A 22,421-nucleotide genomic window follows, 5' to 3' on the forward strand; every position below is an offset into this window, starting at 1 on the left:
AAACATAGAAGGCATCTCTTACTTGTAGAAAGACTACATATGGCTATGCCAAGGACTCCAGAAGACCAAATGGCACACATGGGCTCATTTGTATATGGAAGCAGTGGTAGTTTTGAAAAGATATAAACTACCTAGGCAAAACATTGCTGAAAATGCAATGATGTGAATCAGAAATGACCTGTATGCAGTGCTTTGGAGATTCTTTCTCTCTTTTCTCTCCAGTACATGCTAGGCTGGATATAGAGCGCCTTACTACTCACTGTCATAGTTCTTACCTATATGTCTTCCAAGTTCACCTACTCATCTATTCCTGACCTTTGTTACTAATCATCAGAAGAACTCCACTGCCACCCACCTCCAAGTAGCTCAATCCTCTTGCTCAGGCTGTGAGTAGCTTGGGAGGTAAGGTGCAGAATGTGCCAGGGAAACCCACCAAATTCTTACATATTCCCAGATAGGTCCTTGAGTCATCATAGCATCTCAGAATGAGAAAGAGATAAATCAGAATCAGTTAGAACAAATATTGATATCAATTGGCATACTTCATGCCATGAGACGAGGGATCATTGGCCCTTGACACTTGGCCCAGTCTCCCTGGGAAATGCAGAAATCCATCTCCTCAGACACAAAAGTGCAAAGGGTTGCAGCGCAGCAGCTGAGTGAGGAATTCTTTAGCTGTGTCTCCTTTTTTCCCTTCATATATAGCCATCAGCCTTGAAAGGCTCTGATAGCTGTTTAGAGACCTACTCTGAGTTCAGACAGTATTGGTGCATGGCCTCCCACCTGCCAAGGCTTAGATATAAATTATTCAGAGTCCTGTCTCATAAGTAGACTAATGCACCAGTTCTAATTTGCTCATGGTCTTTGTCCATGACAGGGTCAGGTTTTGAGCAAAAAAAAAAACCCTTCTTCATTTTATTCAGAATCTCTCCCTTACAAACCTTACAGTCCGAGTCCTTTTGAGTTTAGATCTGTTTATAGTTCTTACATGCTTCCATGGACTGCATCTCTTGTATACCTGAGCTGCCTCAGTGCAAATGGTGTCTTCTGCTGGGAAAGTTTAGTCCCCCCAGTTAGGCTGCCAAGCCAGAGGAAAAAAATTGAGAGGGAAGGGAGGGCAGTGCCTATCTCTCCTTTTCCTTATCTTCCATAAGATTTTTTTCAACACTCTGCCTCACATTCAAGTTCTTTTTCTGTTTCTCTTTCATAGAGTGACAAACCCTGAGAACTCAGGAAATGGCTTTTTCCCTATGAGAAACAATGAGTTCAAATCTCAGTTGTACCAGGGCACCTGGGTGGCTCAGTTGGTTAAGCATTTGCCTTTGGCTCAGGTCATGATCCCGGGGTGCTGGGATTGAGCCCTGTGTTGGGCTTCCTGCTCAGCAGGGAGTCTGCTTCTGCCTCTTTCTCTATTACCCCAGCTCATGCTCTCTCTCTCATGTGCTCTCAAATAAATGAATAAAATCTTAAAAAAAAAAAAAAAAAAAAAAAAACTCAGTTGTACCAAATACTGACTGTGTGACCTCACACGTTTTTTTTGTGTTCTCATACCCAATTCGAATGGGTGTGTCCACCAACCAATGTCAGTACTCTTCTGACATAATCTGGGTGACTTATAACTTAACTCAATTTGGACGCTGCCTACCTGGAGAGCGCATCCGATTCCACAGGTGTAGAGATTATTTCTATAAAGCCATCATCACCTTCAGACACAAGTTCAGATTGTTACCTGTTCTTCTGAGCTACAAATCGGAGGTTCTCATGACCCCATCCTTGGGTTTGATTAATTGTTATAGCAGGTCACAGAACTCAGAAATATTTTACTCACTAGATCACCAATTTACTTTGAAAGGATATAACTCAGGAGCAGCCAGAAAAAAGATACATAGGACAAGGTATGTGGGAAGGGGAATGGAACTTCCACACCCTCTCCGGGTATGGGTACGCCATTCTTCCCACACCTCCAGTGTTCACCAACCTGAGACTCTCTACTCTCAGAACCCCTTCCTTTTGGGGTAACTTCATTAACATAACAAAAGACACCTTGATGATTCTTATCACTTAGGAAATTACAAACGTTTCAGGAGCTCTGTGCCAGAAAAGAGGAGGTAGGCCAAACATATAATTCTTATTGTAAATCACGATATCATAGATATACACGCTTCCTCATATGCAAAATTGGGATAATAAATTACTTCTCACTGGTGTGTGAGGATTATGTGTGATAACATATGTGAGAGTCTTCCGTTGAGAGTAAAGCTCCTTACAAATGTAAGGCTTTAATATTGTCATAATTGTTATTCATCATTGTTTCTTTCACATAACCTCGCATTGGGCCTTATATCTCTCAATAAGTGCTCAATACGTGTGGCTGAAATGAATAATAAACCCTCGATAATTAAGCCCAGGTTTCAGTGTTGTAAATGTTGATTGCCAGTGACTGTCATGGAATGTTAAACAAGTCTGTGATCTTGCAGACAAATGAGAATTAAGCAACTCCTGAGACTTTGGGCCCTTCCTTGTTTGTTGCGTGTTCAGTCGGATGGCCTGTTCCTACTAATCCAAATCCAGAATTTGTTATTTTTTATTTTTTATAGATTTGTTCTTTGGAGTCAGTGTGGCCCTTGGAACCACTGGTTTGGTATGGTAAAAAGAAGACAACTTTTGGAATTCAAATCCCAGCTCTGGCATATGTTAACCGTGGGACATCAGGCATACTTCTCCTGCCTAAGCCTTAGTTTTCTGATCTGGAAGACAAAGATAAAGATAACATTCAGAGGCTGATGGGAGAATGGAGATAATATATACAAGGAACCTAACCCAGGTCCTGAGGGCTGCTGGCACTTAATCAATAGGAATGTTTATTTTCTCATAGATTTGAGTTAGATGGCTGCACATGTTCCTTAGTTTATATTGCCTTTTCTATCTTCTCTAGTTTTAATGCAGTATTTTACATGATTTTGTTTTATCTTCTTCCACTAGCATGTGATTCTCTAGAATTCAGCTGTCTTTCTAGATGCCCTGTGACCTCAATTCTTTGATGGGTGTGAGAAAAGTTATTGATTTTCCATTTGTTTAGTCTTTTTCTTGTTGTAAGGCTGGAAGTGATGACTTCCAATCTTTTTTTCTAAAAAAACCCCTTTATTGAGACATGATAATAAACATACAAAAAGCTACACATATTTAATGCATACAAGTGAGTTTGAAGATAAATATATACAATGAAATAATCACCACAACTAATGCCATAAACATATCCATCACCTCCAAAAGTTCCCTCCGCCGCCTTTATTATTATTATTATTATTATTATTATTATATCATTTAACATAAGATCTATTTTCTTAGCAATTTTAAAGTATATGATACAATGATGTTAGCCACAGGCACTGTGCTATACAGTGGTTTCCAGGACTCATTCAACTTACATACCTGAAACTTTGTACCCTTTGACCAACATCTCCCCTATTCTTCCCTCCCCCATCCCTTGATAACCACCATTTTACTCTCTGATTCTATGAGTTTGACTATTTAAGATCTCTCATGTAGATGGGATCATGTAGTATTTGTTCCTCTGTGTCTTGGTTTCATTTTTTTGTTTTGTTTTGTTTTTTGTTTTTTACTTAGTACAGTGTCCTCAAGATTCATCTGTGTTGTCACAAATGACAGGATTTCCTTCTCTTTAAAGGCTGAATAATATTGTATGTACATTGTATACATTGTATGTACCACATTTTCTTTGGCCACTCACCTACTGATAGAGATTGAGGTTATTTCCATGTCTTGACTATTATGAATAATGCTGTAGTAAACATGTGTATACAGATGTTTGTGAGGTCCTGATTTCAATTCCTTTGAATATATACCCAGAAGTGAGATTGCTGTTTCATTTGGTAGTTCTGTTTTCAATTTTTTGAGGAAATTCCATACTGTTTTCCTTAGTGGCTGCACAAATTTACATCCCCATCAATAGTAGTATAAAGGTTCCCTCTTCCCCACATCCTGGTCAACACTCCTTATCTTTTTGTGTATGTGTTTTCTTTCTTTTTTTTTTTTTTTAATAAAAGCCATCCAAATATTTATGAGGTGATATCTCATTGTGGTTTTGGCATGTTGTGATTTTGATCTTATTTTCTCCTCAAACTCTGTGCTGTAGAGACTTTCATTTCCAGTGCATAAAAGAAATGGTGCAGGAATGCTTCGGGTGTTTTTAAGTGGCAAATAGATGATTAGCAGATGAGATGGGCTTCAGTATCTGGTCTCCGTAACTCCAAGGCCTGTGTTCTTTCCACAGAACCACCACAAAGACTGGAGTCCACGATGACTGTGTTTGTTAAATCCCAAATCATGACATTTATTTTACTAGCAACTTTATGTGTATTAACAGACTAAATGCTCATAACAATCCTAAGAGTTAGGTAGTGTTATTACACTTGATTTACTGAGAAGGAATCTGGGACTCAGAATGTTAACTCATAGACAAGAGCTCCATAGTTAGTTATTGGATTGGTGCACATATTCATGTGATTTGGCTTCAGTGTCCATGCTCTTAACTGCTACATCATCATACATGGTGTGACATGTAAGAGTGAGCCTCCTGGGACTCTGAACTGGGACATAAAATTTTCAACGGTATCTCAGATAAATACACAGAACAGATACGGGTAAAGGGTGGAGATAAGGGGGTCAATTAATTTTGTTGGCAAATCTCATGAAAAGCCGCACATCTGATGATTGAAAGATAGGTCACAAAAGATTATGCATCCCCAAAAATGTTACTGTTCTGAAGAATTTTGATCAGGGAAGAACATGAATTACTTTTTGCAGTTTTGGAAGTTATTTCTGGCATAGAAAGAAGAGATAAAACTAGGTCTTTGCAACAGTTCATGGTTGAACCTACTGGGATATATTGGTCCAAGCAGCTCAGCTTCCTACCATTCTTGCCCCTCCATCTCCTCCAAAGGCTACACTTTATTGAGTAGCAAAACGAAGGCACTGTCATCCCATCAATTGGCCAAGGAAAGAGAAAATCATTCCAGCCTTAAATCTTAGTCACTGTTTTGACGGCTGTTATACAGAAAGCTGACATCCCTATTGAGTTATCTGCTTTGACATCTCACTTACTAGTTTTTGAGACATTTTAATTATCTCCAGGATGCCATTAGAATGCATGAATAGAATCATAAGTTCTTCAAATTCCAGAATGCTCGTTTCGTGTATGTTATTCTTGACAACGTGAGTTACCTTATGTACTCGCTTCTGCACATTGTTGAACACCTTGGTGTTGGTTCTCCTTGTGGCCATCCTTCCTTCTGATTAACCTGAGTCATTTGATAATCTGCAAATCAATCCCCTTAGCTACCAGCATATTCTTCCTAATCATTAACCAACATGTGGAATAACCATCTCTCCCTTTGCAAGGTTAGTGACAAGACATTTATTTTTAACTCTTAATCTTGCTTAAATGCAGGATAGGACTTTTTTCTTTTGCACAATTTCCAATGGTAGTATTTCCTAGAAGCTCTTGGTGAAGGACTTACCAGAAGTCATCTAGATTAGGAAATTAGAAACCATCTCAGAAGGACAGGACTTTAGATATGGTGTCTGAGCATGGGAACATGATGGGTTCCTAATGGAATTGTTTGGGAACATTCATAAAGAACAGAGCTCAGAGATGACAATAATTATCAATGTGAGTAAATATGCTAGTACCTGTTGTGCGATGAATGTGTGCAATTTATTTGTATCAGATCGTTTGATTCTCTATAAAGACAATAGTCTTCACTTTAAATTTTAAATGAGAAAACTGAGACTCAGAGAGATTGTATAATGTACACAAGGTTAATAACTTAAAAGGCTGGAATTTGAACCCAGACCTTTAGTAGTAAAGACTGTTTGATGGTGTGAGCATAAATGAAATGTTGCCTGAAGGATGGAAACAGAAGAATTTTCTGGAATATATAGGTTCTTTATCTAAAGCCTACCTGATAGAAGTCTCAGGCATTTGCACTTAGGAGACAGGCCATGCCTCATAATGGGAAGAATATAATTTACAGACTTTGATGTTCATATTTTACATGACTGAACAATGACACTGAAGAAACCGTTGGTATACTTAATATTTTCTTGAGCTGACAGTGCTTAGAATATCTAAGATATACCAGTCTGAGCCTCCTTTTACTCATTCTTTTAAGGAATCTGAACTAGCTAGGATGGGTCAACTGGAGTTCCCAATGTTTTCTTCAGTGCAGGAATAATTCTTTCTAAATTTAAGGCTCCCCTGATTCCATCTGGTTTTGAGAATGGCCATCCAAATACTACTTTTGTTGTGATGGTTCAAACTAAGGTTCTCAATTTGCATTTTTTATTATGTTCTTAAACCTCACTTTATTAGTGTGGGCACAGTCAGCTCTTTAGGCTCACCATTAGGTGAGACATCTATGGAGTTAACTTTTGGTTAGTACTTGCTGGGTGCTAGGCACATTACTAGACTACTCACATACACTATTTCATTTACTTAAAAATACCAGAAAGAAGAAAGTGTTCTGACTTTTTCAGGTAAAGAAACTGTTATTAGAGCAGTTAAGTAACTTGTTGATGGTCATATAGTTCTTAAGGGATGAGAGAAATATTTGATCCCAGGTTTAGCTGACACTCTTTATTACACTTCTTGGTATGTTGTTTATTTCAGTTTTCCATTAGTCTCTATAAGGGTTATTTTACTCCTTTTCTTAATTTTCTTTCCTTCTGTCTTACTCTCTCTAACCCTCCCTCTTTTTCTCTCCTCTCATCTTTTCTTCCTTCTATCTACTCTCTCTTTTTTCTTCTCCTCCCTCCCTCTCTTCCTTTCTTCCTTCCTGCCTTCTTTTCTTCCCTCCCTCCCACCTTTCCTTCTTCTTTCTACTCTCTCTTTTCTTCTCCCTCTTTTCTTTCTCTCCATCCCTCTCTTGCCGTCCTCCTTATTTTTTCTTTTTATTAAGTAAAAGGTGCAAGAAAGATGGAGTCCTTTTAACAGAAACTTCTTGGATCTTTTCACGTCTTTATTATATTCTCAGTTACTCTTTCAAATGAATATGTATTAAAATAGCAACTTGCACAAATGTCACCTGATGCCATCTCTCTGCTTGCTATAACTTTCCCAAGGAAAATTAAATTTGATGAGTTTTTGTTTCATTGTTTTGGCTTGAATTTATAGACGCTACTTCAAAGGAGTTTGGTCAGTCCTCAGAATGGCCTTGTCTGAGGCACACAGCTGGGGAGATTGACCTTGGAGACTTACTGCTTATTGAATCAATGACTGCTCGAAACTGTGGGAGATTTTAGAAATCCCTTTTAGAAAAGGAGTCAGAGGCTCAGAAGATGAAGTCAGTTTCTTTATTTGAAAATAGGGATATTAATAACATCTACCTAATAAATGATTATGAGTATTAAATAAATTCCTATTTGTGAAGTGTATAGAATTGTGACCAGCACATGATAATCACTATAGAGTGTTTGAAAAATAAAAATAATAATTTGTCTAAGGTCACAGAGTGAAAAAGTCGCCATAGTTTCTGAATAAATATACCTGGGTTCTTTTTTTTTTTTCTTCAAAGATTCTATTTATTCATGAGAGACACAGAGAGAGAGGCAGAGACAGGCAGAGGGAGAAGCAGGCCCCCGCAGGGAGCCCGACACAGGATTCAATCACTGGACCTAGGATCATGCTCTGAGCCAAAGGCAGACGCTCAACTGCTGAGCCACTCAGGAGTTCCAATATACCTGGGTTCTAATTCCCCTGCATGACTTTGGGCAAGTCATCTCACCACTTGGAAGGGCAGTTGCTCAACCTTGAAAACATGTCTGATGTCTTGACTTCATAGCATTCTTGTGAGAGTTGAATGAGCTAACACAGGCAGAGTGCACAGCCCTGATGGGATCCCAGCCGGTGAGCTTTAGACTCAAAGTCAGAAGCAGTAACTATGATCTCTTGACAAACCCAATGCTCTTTATAAATCTTGAAATACTTCATGATTGCAAAGAACAGTTATTTCATGTCTGTAATATAATCATTTCTTCTAGGGCTTGGGGGTGGAATGTTTAATGTCCCTTAAGCCAACCCAAGAAAATCTATCTAATTTGAAAAAGAAACATATTCCAAACACTTTTCTTCCTGTTGGCATCATCATTGGTTAACACATTGTCTTTGGCTGAGCTTCATTTATATTCTCTAAAAATCATAAGGGGAGATAACCTTAAATCTCTGTTTTTATTTGGAAGAAGATATTCTAAGCATTGCATTTCCTTATCACTTGTTTTGATTTGATTCTTTTGGTTTACTTCACTAGGCCAAGAATCACTCAGATCTCAAATCTGATTCTAACTCAGTCAGAACCAGTTGAATGGCCTTGAATTGGTCACTTGTAAAGTTCTTTGACTTGTAATAACTTTTATTTCCCTGATTTATCTTTTTTTGGAAAAAGAAATTATTTATTTATTTACTTACTTTTAATTTTAGAATTAATTTCAATTTTTAATTTTGACTTTAGTTTAGATTTACAGAATTATGAAGATAGCACAGAGTTTCTACATACTCTTCACCCATTCCCCCAATCATGAGCATCCTATATTATTATGGTACATTTATTATAATGAATAAATGAATACAGATACATTGTCATTAGCTGAAGTTAATGCCTTATAAAAGTTAAGTTGATTGCACTGATTGGTTTTCACATATTGAATCAGTATTGCATACCTGCAATAAATCCCACTTGGACATCGCATATACTTTTTTCTCATACAGTTTTTGTAGTCTATTAGCCACCTGTATTTTCCAGTTTTGTCTTTTCCTGCTTGCCAATATGAACAGTGATCTGACCAGGCATCACCATTGTCTATTATATATGACATTTTGTTCGAATCCTACCCCTTCTTGTAGATTTTTTCTCTTTATTTTGTTCTCTCTCTTCCATCCAGACCCTTTAAAGCTATTCCTCAATCTCTACCTCTTCTGTCTCCCTTAAAGGTTATATTTCTCTATGAAGCACTTGACTTGGCATGGCAGATTCCTGGAAATAAGGTTCCTATGATTTTTGCTTGTTTGTTTAATATCTCATCTTATTACAGAGAGGATTTAAAGCATTATCCTCAGCTACCTTGAACTCAATAAGGTCAGAACCAATTAATGCCTGAGTGGATAATGACAGTGGGACAAAGAAAAAATTAGGGTGGAAAGATAAGGTGAAGCCAGAAGTGAGGTGATAAAATTCTTACTTTTTTCTTATTCTTTAGAAAATGTGGCACATTGTTATAAAGTTTTCCAGTTTTCAGAGTACCTTGCCGCATCTTAGTTTGTTCTATGTTAGTATTTTAATTTAAATTTTTGGGGAGGGCCAGGGTAGAAAACCTAGATTCAAAGAGTGTAGGAGGGGGTGAATAATAGAACAAAGAAAGTAATCTCACTGTGTGAAAGTTCCGAGTCATTTCACAATAGGGTTATAGAAGCTTTGTGAGGGGCCATGTTTTTTAGTTGTTTTGTTTTCCATATTTTGCTCACTCGAAATTAGGCACCTGTTATGGCCAAGCGCATGCACATTGATTTGAATGCTATCTCATTTTGCCTCCAAGTCTGTAAACAATGTGGCAAGGTGGGTTAATGAGAATTTAATGTAGCAGAATAGGAAGACCCAAACTTGTGTTTTGTATCCTGTTGCTTTGAAGAAGTAGTTTTTCAGCCTTGGGGATATAAGACTAACTCATGCATTTTTACACTGATCTGATTCCCATAAAAGACAAAATTTGCTACTTTTAATTCTTGGACCTAAAATAGTTTATAGATCCTAGTTAACCATTCTGTGTCCCTGTTAAGGACAAAGTGTGAAGAAAGACAAGTGGACAGTGGTCTTAGCATTAAAAGTAAGGGCTCCTTTGCTTGGCGGGTTAAGAGGAGATTAAGGGAACTTTCCTGAGACTGGAAAGAATAATTGCACTTTCAGTTTCCTTAGATAAGTGAGAACCTTAGTAGTACACAGGGAGTGTCAGGTCTTAAAAGAATGCGAGTTCACGACCCAGCCTGGGAGCCACAGAGTGTCTCTGGGAAGACCTGGTGACTCCCTGGCTGGTGTGAATGGGGAGAACCTACATTATGTGGCCAGTTGGGTAATGGTCAACACTGTGAGGGGTCTGAAGAAAAGGCTGCTTCCTAACTTTTGAATAATCTTGAGAGCTTCTAGCATGTTGTAAGGTCATAAAAATCACCAATTGATGAAGGTAAGTGAGAATTTGAAAGAGAATAATTTGATCTGCAAATATAGGGAAATTGGATCTTTATTGTACCTTGGGTGTCAAGGTGCAATCTATACCTATTACACCAGCTAAGTGCTAAATACATCAAGTACCACATCTGTAAGAAATATGTCCTTGTCTCCTGAGTAGGCAACATAGCATAACTTTTCATATTCAGGTGTCCCTTTTAATAACCCAGAAAACTTGCTCAAGATACAGAAATATGGGCTCCATCTTGGATGTATGGAATCAGGATATTGGAGTTAGAATGGGATGTGAATAACTGTAGTTTTTTCTACTGTCAGCTCTACTCTCCTCTGTGGACTGCTAGTTGAAAATTCTTGGTCAGCAATAAAAACATGGGCTTTGGGTTCAGGCAGGTCGGGATTTAAATTGAATCTCAGCCACTCAGACAAGTTATCTAAATTCTGTGAGCTACGGGATTTTATGTGTACAATAAGGATTAAAAATATCTAACTTTCATGTATATGGAGGGATTAAATTGGATACTATATCTAGAGTTTTCACTTCAGTATGCAGTAGACGTTCAGTAAATATTTATGCATCCCTCACTCATAATTTTTCTGCTTGATTTCAGGACATTGTTCCATTTAGGTAGCCAGGGGTTCTTGGATTTTCTGACTTAGTCTACCTCTTTGATGTCTAATCTGAAAGCTCTTCTTCATCATAAACCTACCCATGGCTTCATCTGCAATTGTTCTAGGTACTGACTGGCAGGTCAGAACACTGAGAATGTCACTTTGAAATGACTGTGTGTCTTAATCTTCTCTCCCCTAGAAGCCATCTTGGAGTTAGCACAACTGAAGATAATTAACAGATTGCTTTCTCGGAGTTTGAATCTTTTCTGACAGCTTTATATGAAAAAGTCTCCTTTGTGTTGTCCAGGAGTGATATTGCAGACAGATGTAGCCATTAATCAGTTCTAGTCAGGAAGGAAATGTCTATTTTGATTGTGTTAATACCTGGTCCAATGATGGCAGATGAGTTGCTCAGTTTTCAAGGATATATGGAATGGTAGTTTTCAAAATGGAAAGAATTTGGAATTAGTGTTGGAAGATATGAGCTTGAGTCCTTTCTTTCTTTCTTCCCACCCTCCCATCCTCCTTTCTTCTTTCTCCCCTCCCACTCTTTCTTTCTTCCTTCCTTTCTTCTTTTAATGGATTTAGATAATAAAAATCACTGCCCTTTACATCACTTTCTGTAAGATGGAAATGACAACCCCTGCCTAGACTGTCTCTCAAGGGCTTTTATGAGGATTAAATGAGATACATAAAGCCTCATTTCGTAAACTATAAATTCAGATGAAAAAACAAATAGTTTTTATTTTTCATGTTCATGTCTTAGATGACTCTGGAATGAGAGTGTATAAGAAAAGGAAAGAAATGTTTTCCCATTTAATGATTATTCATTCATACAATCATTTATCATTAAGCAAATATTGAGAAGCTACAATAGAATGTAGCCTACTAAACCTTCATACTTGTACTATTTCATTTAATGTTTACATCAGCCTTGAAAGGTAGTTATTATTGCTTTCATTTGGGAATCTGAGATCCAAAAAGGAAGAGTAATTAGACCAAGGTCAGACAGCTAGTGACAAGGTTGAGATGGTAGGCTGGGTTTTTCTGACCATAAATAAGATAAGGTAGTAAACAAGCTTGAAGATAAGTGATTTTTAAAAGGTATTAAAAACTCAAGGTGCTCTAGGTGTCTCAGTAGGATCCCTTATTGAATAATAAGGATCTTTTTTTTGGCTCTCATCACTTCTGCACATTTCTATCTGCTAAAATTAGATCTTTTTTAACCCTTGCCCTAAACCTATGAAGTCATGCAGACCTAGTTTAGACTTGTGCTTGACACGATGGTAATTTAGATTCTTCTGTCAGTTACAGCCCACCCACTACTCACTAAGTAGAACAAAATGTGGATCTGGTGAGGATGGTGACAGAGACACCTACGATACTGGGGCGTCCACTAATGATTCCATCAGTTTCTCTCACTCTCAGAATGGCAGAGGCAGAAACAGCTAGGTTTTCAAGACAAACATCACAGGATAATTATGATTTCACACTGTGAATTTAAAATAACAACTTAGGCCCCAACCATGACCTGCTTAACTGCAGAAGCCAAGTCACTCTATTTTCTTCTTTCTCTAGTCCCCTGCATGTCTCCTGGTGGGGGGAGGGGGAGGAGGTTCTCCCATGAACTTATGACAATCTAGGTCTTGACTCACAGTTGGAATCTGCCTTCAGTTTCTACTCTCACTACTTCCCTTGGGCCAGCCCTCCTATCACCCTGCTTCTCTTCTTCTGAGCTCTTAGCTTCATCCCCCTTTGGGCTTTCGACTGGAACACTGTTGTAGCTTCTCTATGTGGGGACCACATGGTTCCTGCTTCCAAAGTTCTGTTTCCTTTTAATGAGCACTTAATGAGTGAATCCATTCATCCAAGACTCCACTGGTTTTGTATCTAAGAGAGCCATGCCTGGGTTCTTGGAATTATCATGGGATGGAGGAAAGTAAAATAAAACAATGGATTCCATCATTTAATTTTGTCCTCATAGATTACACCTGCTGAGAAGTGTTCCATGGCCTTGCTACTTGGGTTTTGTCATCATTTGGTTTATGTGAAGCCTTTTTTTTTAACCAGTTACAGAGGCTTGATTATGACTGCTTCAAGAAATACTCTCCATATTGTATCCAGAAGCATTATTTCCTATTTTAACTGAGTTCCAATATGGGCTTCTGTTCCTGAGGTGTCAAACCTTCTTCTCTTTTTCTCTTGAAATTTTACATGGTGACCATAAATAACACTAAACAGTTTAGATCTTGAAAATACACCAACTCACGCTATTTTATTTAGGAGGTTACATTTGGGGTCATCAGGCAAGATAGAGTGAGTATCCTTTGAACTATCAATAATTGGGGAGGAAATAAAGTAGACCTTGGAACTAAAATGTAAGCTATATGAATGCAGGGATTATTTTCTGTTCACTTGAATTACTAGTGTCTAAAATAGTGCCTGGCTAATACAAGGTGCTCAATAAATGTCTCTTGAATGAATGCCTAATAAATGGGGAATTATCAAAGGGAAGAGGGAGAGTAATTATTATCTTAGGGACCAAATAGGGAAGTATGGGAAGCTGGATATCAGTCCTGGGTTCTGGGGTAGTTGGGAAGGTAGGAGGAAGGTAGATCAGTTGCCCTTGACCTCATGGAGACAGGCAAGGGTGAGCTCAACAACTTTCAGCTGAGTGCAGTAGCAGAGTGAATAAAAATGACAGCCTCAATGTGGTGGAGCCCCAGATTCTCAGGGACAAATCTTTATTTATTCTTGCTTTGCTAGGAAATGGCCAAAGGAAATGGGACTGACTTTTTGGAGTGGAATAAAGTTGTATTACACCTGTCTCCACAACTTAGTGGAGATCTAGTACTAGGTACATTGTGTGTCTGATGGAATCCTTTGTAATCTTGTCCACCTCTCTTATGGAAGAGTCTCACAAGAATATCCATGAGTATGCATGATGTGGGCCTTAAGAACTTGACCTGTGGCATTGGACTCAAGGCCACTCATTATCTCATGTAATCCTGACAGATTACAGCATGGAGAGAGAATGGCTTGCTCCCTGGAATGGTATATCTTCCTCTCAAACCATTGTTTATAGGCATGTCTCAGTCACTGCTGCAGACAGACATTGTTGAACTATGTGAAGGATGCTATAGAACAGTGAATGTAACAATAGCTAAGGAGAAAAGGTTGTCTTGGCACACTGGACAGCTTGTACATATTTCTTCTCCAACATGATCATAATTCTTTGGACCAAAGCCAACAAAGTGATGCTGACATTCTTGGAGGGGCAGAAAGAAAAGAAAGGAAAGAAAGGCATTTTTTGCAATATATAGGTAGATGCTATATAATCTCAAAATCATTCATTGTTAATGTTAAAGTCATCTGCCATTCTATGTCACATTCCAGTATTGAACATAGCTTAGATTTTCTTCCTGCCCCAGAGACCCTCTGGCATTCACTCAAATCATTGAATACAAGAGATAGTTGGGGTAGAGCATTAGGGCTATAGTTAATGGCTCCATAGGCAGTATCCTCATTTGCATACTGTATGCAATTATGTGCTTCAACCCATGTAGTGGTTAAATCTGTGAATCGAGAAAAAGTGATGGCCCCTCACTTCTTCAATGGAGGAGACAGAGGCTTGGGAAGGCTGGGTGACTTGTTTGGGTTCATGCAAATAATGTTTCCAAGGCAGGATCTGAGCCCAGGTTTCTCTGACTCAAATCCAGTGCTCCTTCATCTACTCGGGCTGCTCCTTGAGATCAGAGCTAGGCTTCATTAAAGCCATGAAGCTGACTGGATTATCTCTGGGTTTTCCTCTTATTCCCTGTGGCTCCTAACCTTCTTTCTGGAGCCAGGGCTCTTAAGATACACTTCCCACTAAGTTATTTGGTTCTCCCATGTAATGGAATAGACAAATGACACAGATTTTGGAACATTCTGTGGCACCATCATGGGCCTACAACCTGTATAGTAGCCTGGATTCCATGCAGAGGCTTGGCTTCATGATCTGCAGTGAATTAGGTAGCTGATCCTTCTTTCAAGCTTATGACTTTGGTTACACATTTCTTAACTTTTCTAAACCTCAGTTTTCATATCTGTAAATCAGAAACAATGTAGTTATGCATATCTTAAAGTCTTCTTGTGTGGAATAAATCATATATAACAGCAAACTGGCTAATAGAGCTTTTGTGCATGCATGGTCCTCAATAATTCTTAACTTCTTCACATCTAATCCAGGAGAGAAACCTGCTCATTAATATCTTACTTTGTCAGCATTAAAATGCTGGAAATATGCAATATGCATGTGGAGTTTAGTTTGTGGTGGATAAGATAATTATTTTGATTTTGCTGTTGTGAGATTAAATAAGAAGTAAAAGGGCTCCTTTTTCACCCAAAGGTACTAGTTCAACCAATATGTAGACTTGGTAAGCAGAGTGATGAGGGAAACACTGTAATAGGAGCAAAGGCTAAGAAATCAGTCAATCCTCATTATTGTCAGGTCAGTACGAGGAGCACGCATGCTTCTTAGAGCATCACTGAGCTCAATCAGCTGCAGTTGCTGGCCAAGGGTAAGGTGAGTGGTCAGAAAAAAAAAATATAAAGAATGCAGAAATTAAGGTTTAATGATATTTTAAAAACTTTGCATTTGGCACTGTTCTAGCAGGTTCAAATATATTTCATTTAATCTTCCTAAGGACCCTGAGAAGTAGATAACATTAGTAGTGTCTTACTGTTGAGAAAACTAAGCTTGTTGAATATTTGCAGATCTAGAGAACACCCTAGAATGTATAGTGTTTGGAGTCCATTTGGAGTTATTTGAGGACATAGCTAGAAAGACAACAAAGATTATCTGGTGGCAAATGGGTTTCATCTCATGATGTGCATCTAATTCTTTGGTAAGGCTGTATTAAGAAGGGTTCTAGAACTCTATGTAGACTGGGTGGGATAGTGTGTCTTTTTTTTAAGATTTTATTTATTTATTCATGAGAGACACAAAGAGAGAGAGAAGCAGAGACATAGGCAGAGGGAGAAGCAGGCTCCCTGCGGGAAGCCTTATATGAGACTCAATCCCGGGACTCCAGAAACACGCCCTGAGCCAAAGGCAGACACTTAGCCTCTGAGCCACCCACGGGTCCCTGGGATAGTATGTCTTGATCAATTAGCAAAGCTGGCCTTGGCTCTAGAAAAGTGGTGGTGGCATGTAGGTCAGACATTCACTATCTCTGACCTAGTTTCCTCCATTTACAGAAGACATCATGACCAAGAAGTTAATATAGTTACAGTTCATAGGCTAAACTACTGCTTAAACCTACTTTTGATCCTGACATTACTGATGTTTACAGTAAGGCTATTTTACCAAACAAACAACAAAAGCAACAAACAAAAAATAACAAACCACACACAAAAAAGAATAAATTTATTTACATTACCAGCACCAGTAGAAAAAATATTAGAGCTTAGAGGATTGTTTCTAAGATCCATAAAATCATAATAGAAAGAGCATTTCAAACTTTTGTATGTTTCAATAGCTGGTATAAGGCTTTTATTAATTTTTATTTTTAAAAAAGATTTATTTATTTATTTTAGAGAAAAAAAGAGCAAGCATGAGCAGGGGGAGGGGCAGAAGGAGAGGGAGAGAAAGAATATCAAGCAGACTCCCTGCTGAGCACAGAGCCCACCATGGGCTGATCCCAGGACCCTGGGATCATGACCTGAGCTGGAATCAAGAGTCCTTGGCTTAACAGACTGAAACATCCAGGCACTTACTGTTGGAAGGCTTTTAAAACACAAGTTGCTGGACCCCACCCACAGAATTTCTGTGTCAGTAACTAGGTCTTAGATGGGTCCTGAAAATCTGCATTTTCAACAAGTTCCTAGATGAGGTTGATGTTCTGGTCTGGGACTGTGCTCTGAGGGCTCCCTATTTGTAACTTTTCCTTGATCATTGATCTGATTCCTCTTGAAAAGAATTATGCAATATGCATTTTTTTATAAATTTGGTAGATGCAATCTTCCACTCCCATGGGCTTTGTTATAAATTATGAAAATTATCTCGAAAAATTTTCATTTAGTGGTTGCTTCAGTAGTACATATACTAAAATTGGATTAGCATGGCTCCTGTGCAAGGATGACATGCAAATTCAGGAAGCTTCCCATATTTTTTGGAACTCTTGTGCACTGTTGGTGGGAATTAAAAATTGTTCAGCCACTAAAGAAAATAGCTATGGAGATTCCTCAAAAATTAAACATAGAAGTACCATATGATCCCGTAATCCCCCTTCTGGGTATATATCTAAAATGATTCAAAGTAGGATCTCAAAGAGATATTTGTATATCCAAGTTCATTGTGGCTTTACTCATGATACCCAAGAGGTAGAAGTAATCCAGATATCCATGGACAGATAAATGGATAAGGAAAATGGGGTATACACATGCAGTGGAATATTATTCAGTTAAAAAATGGAAATCCTGCCACATGCCGTAACATGGGTGGGTCTTAAGGATATTATGTTTAGTGAGATAAGCAGTCACAGAAAGACACATACAGTCTGATCCCATTTTATGAGGTATCTAAAGTAGTCAAACTCCTAGAAATAGAAAATAAGAGGGTTTCTAGGGGGTAAACAGGGGAGGAAATAAGAAATCAGTGTTCAATGGATATAGAGTTCCGTTTGCAGGATGAAAAAGTTTTAGAGATCTGTTGCAAAGCAATGTAAATATATCTAACAGTACTGACCTGTTCATTTAAAAATGGTTAATGATGGTAAATTTTATATGTATATTTTACCATACTTAAAAAAATTTAATTTAAAGATAACACTTTCCCTGGAGGGTACGGTAATTTTTTTTAAAAGATTTTATTTATTTATTTATGAAAGACACAGAGAGAGAGGCAGAGACACAGGCAGAGGGAGAAGCAGGCTCCATGCAGGGAGCCCGATGTGGGACTCGATCCTGGGACTCCAGGATCACGCACTGAGCCAAAGGCAGATGCTCAACTGCTGAGCCACCCAAGTATCCCCAGGCACAGTAATTCTTGATTGGAGAGGTGTATAAAGGGAAGGGAGAGACTCTTTGTGGCTGCTCAAATATGAGCTGGGTACTTCTCCTGGGTCCAGTGTGAGCACATTTCACACTATGTATGGGCCTTTAGATCCCCAACCTCTCCTAGGCAATTCTTTAAAGTATTGGTATCTCAGTTCAACCCAGAGATTCTAATTTGGCCTGTGATATGGACCTGGATGGTAAGATTTTTGAAAGCTCCCTGGATGGTTTAAAGTGTAGCCTGAGCTATAAAGCGTTGTTTGGATCAGCAATTTGTAAATTCTTAGAAGTTGAAAAGGATTTCTTTGGAGCTTTGACAAAATGTATATGCTCAATACTCTTCCATTCTCTTCCTCACTGTGCCAGATAATTCTGATTATTGTCCCTCTTCTCAACCAATCTGAGAAATATAACATTGGATGATTTCTAATGCTTCTTTGAGACAAAATATGTCCATGATTACTATTTTCTAGTAAGATTCTCCTGATCAAGGGATTGGGCTAGATTATATATATATATATATATATATATATATAAATATATTATAAATATATATAAATATTATATATATATAATATATTATATATATAATATTTTATTTATTTTTTCATGAGAGACACACACACCACACACAGAGGCAGAGACACGGGGAGAGGGAGAAGTAGGCTCCATGCAGGGAACCTGATGCGAGATTCAATCCCAGGTCTCCAGGATCACACCCTGGGCTGAAGGCGGTGCTAAACTGCTGAGCCACCTGGGCTGTCCTAGATCCTATATTTAAACCCCATTACAGAGTTGAGTTCCTCATCAACTGGGTTTGCACACGACCAAGATTCTTATTAAGGTTGGTGGGACAGTCTTAGTTTTTTTTTTTTTTTTTTTTTGACAGTCTTAGTTTTTGGCTGTGGGTGTACACATAATCCATCTAACCTTTTAAATCCTCAGCAGTCAAATCACACAGTCTAAAGAGCATTTGGGCTTAAAAGCAACTTGTTGGGCTATAACAAAATTCCATTGTTTTGCTTACATATTGTTTGTCAGGCTATGAATAATTTAAAGATGATCTGAAGAACAAAAGGATGAAATTTCACAGAGTTAAGATTTGCATAAAGGGATTAGGCACTGCCAAAGGGATTTTTTTGACTCCCTAAAAATCAGTGGTATATCAGAGGGTACAGAGAGTCCTAAGGAATTACTATCAGGGTGTGCTCATTACCAAAGAATCGCAAATGGAAAGAACGCTTCACGTATTCATCCATTGTAAGCCAGTTTAGATACCCATGAGATCAGAAATCTGGCACCACAGGAGTCAGGGGACATGCCAACCTAATTCTGTTTAATATTAATTAAACTTAATATAGCTCAGTTATCTGCTTTTCAGATATTCCCAGGGAGAATACCAGAAAAGAAGAAATAAATCTATATTCATATTTTATGTATATTTAAATTACATAGTCATAAATGTGTTCATAATCGTATATTCATATTATGTAATACATTATCACATATTCTAAATTTCTGAATATTTCTAGAGTAAATGAATAGGAGAAATAGGAAATCAGTAATTTCCATGAAATCAGTTACCTGGGTAATTCATTTGAGAAGGTACAGGTGTCATTGTACAAATACACATTCTTTGTACACTGTGAGGAAGGCAAAAATACTGCTATGTGCCCTGCACATTAGCTTTTCAGGGATGGGAGCGATTAAGGCCCCTTAGAATTTTTCAAGAGGACATCATGAGGACATAACTACCCAGCTGTGTTTTAAAGTATGTCTACGGGTAACCAATACCATTGGGCAGTGCAGTTACCGTGGTGGTATTATCTTGGGAAGGTATCCAATCACATAAAATCTTGGCAAATGTTCACTGCATCCAAACTTTGATGGCTTCCTCTCTAGGTAGATGATTACATATATATAATAGAACTATTTGTTGTCTTTTCCTCATCTAATATTTACCACAGGGCAAGAAACACTCAATTTCTGTCCAGCAGCCCAATTTATATTAGAGTTATTTTTTTTAAACACGAGGATATTAAGTCTTACTAAAATATGTGAAATTAAATTAGCATTCCCAGCATTAGTGCTACTGCAGCAGACATTACATTGGTTGTGCATACAGGAAAGAGGAGAAGAAACTAAACTTAAAGAGGCAGAGAACCCAGGGCTAGAGTCCTAGTCATACTAAGACTCAACCCATAGAACTCAGGTTTCAATAGATATAAAGTAAGGGTAAATCTGGACTATACAAGCCAGGATTGTCAATAAATTCAGTGTGGAGTTTTAAAAATGTACAGATTCTCAAGACCTACCCCATGATTTCTGTCTAGAGTAAGGCCAAAGCATGTGCATGCGTGAAAATCCCAGTAATCCCAGGAAAGATTACTGCTTCCACCCAAGATGGAAAACAGGGACTATGTTAAGTGTCCTGCAGAAGCAACTATAAAACTGGACAAAACATATGAAACAATAATTTTTAAGACATTGGACGTCACACAGCAAAGGGCAATAATCCTTGAACGACAGGAAACAAATGAGATGAGTTCTACCATTATCCCAGATTACTGCCTTAAGAGAGTTTCAGGTTGTGTTGCTGCTGGGAGGAATTGAGGCTGAGCCCGTTGGTGTCCATGTTGGAAAAATGGATGTGGGAGTCCAAGAAAGCCAAGATGGCTAAAGTTTACAGAGTGGAGTACTGAAGAGAGACAGAGAGAGAGAGTAGGGTACAGAGAGACCCCTGGAAAGCTACAAAAGCTCCCCTCACCAGTCTTCAGCGGAGTTCTGATCAGTATACATAGATAAGAAAACTGCATAAGAGCAGAGAAAAATGCAACATCAACTCCTAATAAAAACTAGGAAAAAAAGAGAACTTAACCTGGTAAAGATCATCTATGAAAAAACCATACAGTTAATATTATACTTAGTGGTGAAAGGCAGAGTCATTTCCCTTTCAGGATCAGAACCAAGACAGAGACATCTGCTCTCAATAGCTCTATTCAATATTGTATTGGAGGTTCTAGCTAGTACAAGTAGGCAAGAAAAATGAAAGTAACTGCAACCAGATTGGAAATGATGAAATAAACTTGTTTTTATTTGTAGGTGGCGTTGTCTATGTAGAAAATTTGACGGATACAAAAAAAGATATTTGAACTAGTAAATGAATTTAGCAAAGTTGCTGGAGAAAAATCTCAATAGTATTTAAATATAGTAGCAACAAATATTTGGAAATTAAAGTAAATGTCATTTTTAATGGCACAAAAATAAGAAATAGGGATAAGTCTCACAAAAGATGGGTAAAACCTGTATATTGAAAACCATAAAATATTGATGAGAGAAATTAAAGAAGACCTACGTAAATGGAGACATTTTCTTTGTCTTTGGATTGGAAGATTCAATGTTGTTAAGATGTCAATTATCTCCAATTTATCTGAAGATTCAACACAATTCAACACAATCCAGGAGGGTTGTGTTGAAATTCCAGGAGGCTTTTTGGGCATGGGGGAGTAGAGACTGGCAAACAGATTTGAAATTCATATGGAAAGGCAAAAAGATCTAGGATAGCAAAAAACAAAAACAAAATCTTTTGAAAAGAGCAAAGTCAGAGGGCTAACACTACCTGATAGACTTTGCTAGCTCAAAATTACATCCTGAGGCAGACAATTAGGAATATCCTGAAACTGTATTAAGTCATCACGTTCCTATTTAGCAAATGACTAGTTTGATGAACTAAACAATATCCTGGAGATGCATGAGTTATGATTTAGTTGCCAGATTATTTACGGGAAGAAAGGAAATATGAAGTGTGGGCACTAAAGTAGCAATCAAAAACTTGTGTTTTAACAGAAACCATGTTTCTTAATGCATATAAATGGAGAAGCAGGATTTGTCCTCTTGCTCTTATTCATTGTGAGGATTAAAATATGCAAAGATGCTTAAAAAGGACAAAACACTATGTAGCTCTGGTATTGCTAGCATGTGTATTTGGAGCTTCTATGGGATGGGGAAATTAGCCAACTATTGCCCATTGTGGGGAAAAGGTGCCTAAAAGATGGGAGATAGTGTGTTAAAGCTCAACCTCACATCCTGAGCTTTGGATTGGACACCAATTTAGAGGAGCAGCATGCGGGAAAGAAGGCTGTGTCATCCAGGTATATACTAACTATACTATTAAGCAAGCTTCATAGCACTTTCTACTAGCTCAGTAGGTAGTGGGCTTTAGTGATGAGTAGTGAGGATTACATGAGAAAGAAACATTACACGCAAAGTATGGCACTTATATTAGGAATTTGATAATGCTAGTCAGAAATACACATGATTTTCAAACAACCCCTCCCAAAATAATGTTAGAACTCAGGAGAGTTGAAACCTTCCCCTCTGTGAGCAATAATGTAAACCATATAATTTGTTCTATTTTGATTATTGCCATGGTTACCTGGAAGCTCAGAACCAATTATGAAGCTTAGTTCTAACAGTTCTAAAGTTCCTTATCAATTTTATATCTGATTCGTGTTTGAT

General features: G+C 38.0%; 1 long non-coding RNA gene and 1 pseudogene across 1 annotated transcript in view; both read left to right on the forward strand.

The window, feature by feature from the left end:
* Positions 1–5,235: 5,235 nt before the first annotated feature.
* LOC111098549 overlaps positions 5,236–22,421 on the forward strand; it is a 41,228-nt gene continuing 24,042 nt past the window's right edge. Inside the window, exon 1 of the long non-coding RNA XR_005368638.1 lies at positions 5,236–5,421. This is a non-coding gene — a long non-coding RNA (uncharacterized LOC111098549). The remainder of the gene's footprint in view (positions 5,422–22,421) is intronic.
* On the forward strand, positions 16,934–17,021 carry LOC119865553 (annotated as a pseudogene).

The sequence above is a fragment of the Canis lupus genome, chromosome 13, assembly GCF_011100685.1.
Source record: "Canis lupus familiaris isolate Mischka breed German Shepherd chromosome 13, alternate assembly UU_Cfam_GSD_1.0, whole genome shotgun sequence".
NCBI classification, from domain to species: domain Eukaryota; kingdom Metazoa; phylum Chordata; class Mammalia; order Carnivora; family Canidae; genus Canis; species Canis lupus.